Raw genomic sequence first — 8,339 nt, forward strand, 5'->3', positions numbered from 1 at the left:
TTATTTGTTATATCGAGCAAGGGCGTTTGCAGGAATTTTGTCGATTGGAATAAACAGAAGGGGTAATTTTGTTTATCATTAATCGAAAGGGGTAACTTTAATTACCATAATTGGGGATGTACACAATTTTACTGTCCATTGTCTTATCCCTTACAAGCCCTCTTAAACTTTGATTGGTTGGTTGATACTAATTAATGGTTTTAATCTAATAAGCAATTTTGTTCATCATAATTGAAGAATCACATCAATTTATCTTCCATTGTCTTATCCCTTAAGATCCCTGTTGAACTTTGATTTGTTGGTTTAAACTAGCCAAAAAAAAACCAATAGTTACAATGTAAAGGGGTAACTTTATTTATCATTATTGGGGTTTTAGATCAATTTACCACTGACCAACGTTTTATCCCTTACAATCCCTATTGGACTTTGATTGGTTGGTTGAAACTTGTTAATGGTTTTAATCTAATAGAATGGTAGTTTTGTTCATCATAATTGAAGGATCAAATCAATTTATCTTTCATTGTCTTATCCTTTACGATCACTGCTAAATCTCGATTGGTTGGTTAAATCTAGCTGAACTCTTCAACCAATAGTTATAATGTAAAGGGGTAATTTTAATTATCATTATTGGGGTTTTGGATCAATTTACCACTGTCCATTGTCTTATCCCATAAGATCCCTGTTGAAATTCGATTGGTTGGTTGAAACATAATAATGGTTTTAATCTAATAAAATGGTAATTTTGTTCATCATAATTAAAGAATCACGTCAATTTATCTTCCATTGTCTTATCCTTTAAGATCCCTATTGATTGGTTGGTTTGTATAAACTAGCAGTACCAATTTTTTTCAACCAAAAAGTACAAGTTGGTAATTTTGTTTATCATTATTGGAGATTTACATAAATTGTTACGGGTATAGTCCCTTTCGTAACATCGCACCTTATGGGGCGATTCTTCGTATTTTTCACAGTAGCTTTTCTCCTATTTCTAGCCCCTGCGGGGCCAATTACCTAACCCTGTGGGGCAATCACCTAACCTAACATAACCTATAAAAAGCCATTTTAAAAAAACGACGAATCGTTACTTACATTGTCTTATCCCCGACTTTTTAGGAACTCAAGTTCCAATCCGAGAGAACGATTCATTTAGGGCGGGTGTAAGTTAATGTCTCTCCTATTTAGGCTAAAACTAAACAGAACCCCTGTAATTAGGGTCAGGGATCTGAGGGATAAGACAATGGCCGTAAGATTGATGTACATCCCTTATGATGATACACGAAAATAAGATTACTGGTTGATGGTTAAAATGTTTTTTAGACACTTTAAACCTAAGAACCAACCAATAAAAACTTAAATAAAGTCGCCAAAGTTGTTAAACCAACGAATAAGAAAACGTTATTATAAAACTTTGGGTACTAGTATATAATAAACAGCCCAGTTTCCCCTCCGCCCTGAATTTAGGTCCTTTCTCTTTCTCATATATATACGCCAGAGAGGGGTGTTCTTACGTTCACGCGTAAATTTTTTCCTCTTTTAGTAGCGTAGCTTTTCTTCGTCTAAGTTGGATCAGTACGTCCATAACGAAAAGCCCTGATCGTTAATTAATGATGTTAGCTGTATCAATTTAAAACTTACATGAGGACCAGTGATTCCTTTTAGAGTTTGCTGTAAATTAGGTATCGTAATAATTAGCTAACTTTGATTTTTGATTGGACGATTTGGCAAAATGTTATATGAGTTCAATCAAAGAAATGTAATATGGTTTCTGAGCTTTTTTTTTGGATTCATTGCCTTAAAATGAACTGGATCTGTGTTTGTCTGTCTATCTGTGTTTACAAAAAGTATCTCGCTAACAGCTCAACCTCTATGGTTCTCCTTTACAGTGTAGCTTCTCATAAGTCCTGGGAATTTTTATAACCTTTTTTGGGGATGGATAACCACCCTCCCAAGAGAAATCGCCCCTAGAAAAAAAAAATTAAACAACATTTTTTTTCTTTATCTTTTCTAAAACTGAAATATAAAAAGGCCTCGAGGGGCATTCGTTACTATTATTGTTGTTCTCCAAAATTTGTAATTCTGTCTGCACACTGTTTAGATAATTTCTCTTGCCCTCTGTAATTTTCTCACTCATATAGGTTAAATTAACTTTAGGGAGGTTTAGTTTTTAGCTATTTATCTATTTTTATCTATCTATTTATCTTGCCCTCTGTAGTTTTCTCCTTAATATATGTTATAATAAATTTAGGAGGTTTATTTTGTTGAGCTATTTATCTATTTTTATCTATATACTCTCTTAAAAATGTATTAGTTTTTTCACTTTCTAGAGGCTTCTGAAGAGTATAGGTCTAGCGGTCTGCAAGATCATTCGGTTCAATCAGAAAGACTCACAGACTAGAAATCCTTTTATATTAGTATAGTTTAGGTATCTTTCTTATAATACAATATATTAACCCCCATCACCCTAACACATATTTTTACTTAATTGGCTTGAGTACCCTAAAGAAAATTAGATTCCTAGGACGATAGTTAATAATTTTAACAGATTATCATCTCTAAAATTGCGTTTTAGAAAGTAATGAGTTCCATATATAGCATTTTGCTTTTTATTTTCTTACTAATTCATAGATTAAGCATACTTGGTATGGTATGGTATGGTGTAGAATAGTAGAATGCAGAATATTATAACAAGGATGACAACATCCATAAAAGCGAAGCTCTGAAACGATATGACAGACGAACATTAACTTTTGTTGAGTGTCAACTCTGAATATACAAAATATGAAAATATAAGGTTTGACAAAATTATACGTAAATTTGTTGCAAAACTTCTTAAATACATAACTCTGTTTAAAGACTATCTCGGACGGACCGACCCTAATTATAGAAAAGCTTCGCTTTTAAAAATACTATATACATGAATATGGTAAACATTAAAAATGGGGAGCATACACATCCGTAAAACAGAATTAGTTCAGAAATTGAGAGGGTAATAGGGGGGAGGGGGGGTGTTTGGTCAAGAATTAGTTTTTAAGCAGGGAGTTTTAAGGCTCCGACAACTATGTTTGAAATTAACGTGTTTGTGAAAATATTTGTTTCTGATTCTGACAATTGTGATTCATGTTCGGAAACGAATGAACACCGGTAACAGTTTATGAGTATTTGATAAGATTTTTAAATATATATGAAGGGTTAAAAGTTATACAAAAAAAATCCTTTTTTTCTCATCAAAGAGTTTTTTTTTATTGGAGAAGATTCCCTATTAACATTTTATTCTGAGTCTATTTTTTAAGCTAAGCTTTCATTGTATTTTAGAATAGTCCTAAAAGTTTCAAATTTTGTGTCTTTTTTTCAGGCAAGATCTGGCTAATACTGAGCTTATTAAGTTCTCCATTTTAGGCAAACTTTACATAGGTCCTGGGAAGGTTTTAGGCTATTTTAGTTTTAAAATAAACACATTTGTAAAGACTTAAAAATTATTTTTTTTTATTATTTTCTGACACTCGACAGGTATTTATGTTCCTTTGTCATACCGTCAAATTTTCGAGTTCGCTTTTACGGTAGTTATCATCCTTGTTATTTTACAAAATTGATCGTTGATTTAAATTTAAAAGTTTAGATTCCATGGAAATTGATCGATGTTAAATATTGCTAACAAATATCTTAATAATAGTTGATAAGATTTAAAAACGCTCGATTTATGTGTGTGTGTGTGTGAGTGTGTGTGTTTAACAAGAACGTAAATGCCCATAACAAATTAAGAATAGTTATTTATCGCAGCATCATACTATAAATAGTTTTCCGCGGATATAAAAATGCCTACGGCATCTCGGAGCTAAAAAAACTGGTTTTAATCTTATGATTGTACATTTTTATGTTCGTAGAAAACTGGATATAATAAGATGCTATACATAATTTTGCATTATGAATGAGAACCGGTTCTAATCCACAGGATATTAATCAGTTTCAAAGCGATTCTGGAAAATAGATTCTTGTAGGGATAACCAAAACATGGTGCTTTTTGGAAGCCAACTAATTTTGGAGGGAAAAAAGGGTTGTAAATGGGCCTTTAGTGACATCGCCTCTTAAGGTGCGTTTAGTATTATTTTCTCAGTAGCTTTTGAGAGGTTATTTTAGGTTAGGTTAGGAGATTGTCCCGCAGGGTTAAGCTTGGCTCCGCAGGGGTTAGAAATAAGAGAAAATCTACTTTGAAATTACGACGAAACGCCCCTTAAGAGGCGTTGTCATGAAAGGGACTATACATGCATTTTCTATTGGGAGGGTGGTGGTACCCTCTCCCAATATAGTTATAAACCTTACCAGGACCTATGAAAAGCTAAACTGTAAAAGAAACATATAAGTTCAGCGGTTAGCGAGATCCTTCGGTACACACATATAGACATCCTCATACTTTTATATAAGGATCTAATGGGATTCTAAGCTTTTAAGAATAATTTTTCCATACTTAAGATATGTGAATAAGTGCTTATGAATTTTTATATAAGAAGAATTTATGTATATTTATGCTTATATAAAGTTATATAGTTATCAAGATTGGGGATATACAATCTGAAAATAAATAAAACATACTAGCTGCTATGTTCCTAGAGGCCTCTAGGGACGCTTGGGTTAAGTTGGGGGTAATTCGACCCCCCCCCCCCCTATTCTTAATTATAGTTTTAAAAAGAAAGGAGGCAGGAAATTAGTTTTTAACCATAAAAAGACTTAAATTAAAACTAAGATAGCTTAGAACCGTAACGGTACCTATGTGAAGCTTTCCGTAATGGAGAACTAAATCGGTTCAGACAAAAAAAGAGTACTTTCACATTGTGTGACGGACGTACGAACGTATTGGCATGCCATAATTTTATATTATTAAAAAGATTATATTTTTCTTGAGAAACCCACTCCCTACCCTGCCACGATAGTTATACATATCGTTGATCTTTAAACCTTTAACCCCCATTCAAAAACCTGAAAATGTCTTATGTCTGCACAGGGGTGTCAAACTTTCTCTCTAAAAATCCGTAAATATAACATATAATTAAAAACTTTGCATGATTTATTTCAGGGATTTAAAGGGATAAGACAATCGAGGATAAATTTATATACATTCCCAATGATTATAAACAAAATTTTTGGTTTAAAAATTTAGAAATTATTAGTAAGAAACCAACCAATTAGAATTTGATGAAATATCCACAGTTTTGAGCTAACAAATATAATAGAGAAGTTATAAAACTTTGGGTACTGGTTAAATTTACAGTCCAATGTCTCCTCCCTCCCTGAATTTATTTAACCTCTGAACCTATAAGTTGCAAAATTGTTCTAAATAGATAGAATAGATAGAATAGATTGATAGTTGGATGGATGGATGAATATATTTATTTAATTATAAACCTTTAACCGATAATGAACAAATTATATTTATTTTAAAGTATATAAGCTTTATATAATTTTTATATAAAGCTTAGATTCTTCCTAACAATGAAGATTCTTATATTACCAAAAAGGTTTGGGGAATGGAAGCACAACCAACCCCAGGGATTTAGAGGGATACGACAATGACTAATAAATTATTGTACATCTCAAATGATGATACGCAAAAAAACCTACTGTAGATTACAATTAAGGATTGAAGCGTACGGACACTCCACTTAATGAATCAGCCAATTAAAATTCAATAAAGGTCCTTAAAGTTGTTAGGCCAACTAATAGTAAAACGTTATTATAAAACCTTGGGAACTAGTGCGATAAACAACCCAATGTCCTACGGACACTCCACTTAATGAATCAGCCAATTAAAATTCAATAAAGGTCCTTAAAGTTGTTAGGCCAACTAATAGTAAAACGTTATTATAAAACCTTGGGAACTAGTGCGATAAACAACCCAATGTCCTCTCCCACTCAGACTATCCCAAAAGATTTCCCCACTCAAAAAAGCTACATTAAGGAAAATTTATACAAAAAAATGTAGCACCCTGTTTAATTGCAGAATGGTTACACGTTGTCCTCATTTACTTTCATAGCTTACTTTCTTTTTTATATGCTTACAAGTTATAAAGATAGATAGATTCTAAGTTTTTTTTTGTCTGAAGCTCCAGATTTCATTAAGTACTGGCCTGATAGAGTATATTTTTAGGGAATCTGCTCAGAGGTCGCGGGATTGTTTTAGGCTATTTTGAAACCTTTTTGAATAGAAAGCCACTAGATGGTAAGTAAAAAGCCATGGATGGATGGGTGAATAGATGAAGGAATAGATAGATGCAATTATATAAGAATGAATGTTTAATAGATAGATAAATCACTGGACCTATAAGTTGCATTATTGTTTATCTTGAAATTGGTAGTATAAATAATTTAAAAAGATTGTATATAAACAAGAACAATTTTGTGCATTTTTAGATAAAAAACAGATAGAAAGAGAAGAAAGAAAAAAGGAGAAAGAAAGAGATAAAAAGAGAGGCAGAGAATGAGAAAGAGTGAGAGAAAGAAGGATATAGATAGACAGATAAACAGATAGATAGGTAGATAGATAGATAGATAGATATATATATAGATAGTTAGATAGATATATAGACAGATAGATAGGTAGATAGATAAATAGATAAGAAAGATATAGATAAATAGATAGCCAGATATATACACAAATGGATAAGAGAGATAGTTAGAGATTCAAAGAGTGAGAGAGAAAGAGAGAAAGAAACTAGATTTTACCGAGTTACGTACATACAGACACACAAATAAATAGAATACTCAAATCATAGAGTAACTACGCTCTTAATAAACTAGATATGAATAATAAATATGAATCCTTGAATCTCAAATAGAATAATAATCTATTGTTTCAAAGCTCTATTACATTAGAGTGTCTAAAATGATTTGTTATGTAGGACATCATCATGTCATCATCCTGTTATATAAAGTAGTAAGTTCTGTAGCGAAGGATCTTTCTAGCCACTGAACCGATATTGTTCTTCTTTGCCGTGAAGCTTCTTATATGTTTTTTCAGGGAAGGTTTATAACTATTTGGAGGGAGTTTATTTCCACTCTCCAAAGAGAAGTCGTCCCTTGAATAAAATGACCCCTTGTACATTATATTGGACATTCTAGAGATATGAAACTCTGTTGTATAATATTTGTTTAGCATTGACCATGCTTGAATATTCCTTGTATATTATATTGGACACTCTAGAGATATGAAACTCTATTGTAGAAGATTTGTTTAGTATTGACCATGCTTGAATATTCCTTGTATATTATATTGGACACTCTATAGATATGAAACTCTGTTATAAAAGATTTGTTTAGTATTGACCATGCTTGAATATTCCATGTATACTATATTGGATATTCTAGAGTTATGAAACTCTGTTGTAGCAGATTTGTTTAGTATTAAACATGCTTGAATATTCCGTCAGTGGCGTGCGAACCGAAGGGGGCATTTGGGGCAATCGCCCCCCCCTAGCGACCAAAACGCCCCCCCCCTGCCCCCCCCTAGCCACCGCCCCCCCTGCCCCCCCCTAAATGTTGAAAAATGCCCCATTTTGCCCCCCCCTGGTCAACAAAAATGCCCCTTTTTGCCCCCTACCCTACAAAAAGCAAAACTATCCCAGTTTCCAAAAAAAAAACAAGAAATACCCCAAAAAAAATTTTTGGCGCTTCGCGCCAAACAGACAGTTACTATTCATTTAACCTTACCAAATTTTCTAATTAGAGTAGAAATTAGGTTATAATCTTTTTTCACTGAACATAACAAACCAGGTAATAGGAAGTATTTTATTTTGTATAATATAAACTTTTTACCAAAGAAATTTTGTACATCCCCAATGATGGTACACAAAATTACCCCTTATATAGATTACAATTAGTGGATGAAATGTATGGAAACTCGACTTAATTAACCAACCAATCAAAATTCCATAAAAAACATATTTTTTTGTAAGGGTATGTACACAAGTCCCCAAAGTTGTTGAGCCAACGAATAAGAAAATTTTATATGAACTATTGGGGACTAGTGTAATAAATAGCCCAAAAACCCCTCCCTCCCTGAATATTTGAAGAAAAAAATTTGCGCTTCGCGCCCTTCCAAATGGTTTCTGCTTTTTATCACATTCTATATTTTGTTTTTATTTCTATAAAAACATGTGTAAACAACAAATATTTAATCAAAAAGTTATTTTATATAAAAAAGAAATAGTGTTGATATTTATCTAAGCCTTTTTCTCAACACTGTATGTCTGTCTAAATGAATAACTATATATATTATTTTCAGGATAAGTTTATCATTTTTTTTGTGTACATACCCTTACAAAAAAACATGTTTTTTTATGTAAATTTTG

This window comes from Acartia tonsa, chromosome 14 (assembly GCF_053477335.1).
Source record: "Acartia tonsa isolate MP-2025a chromosome 14, ASM5347733v1, whole genome shotgun sequence".
NCBI classification, from domain to species: Eukaryota; Metazoa; Arthropoda; class Copepoda; order Calanoida; family Acartiidae; genus Acartia; species Acartia tonsa.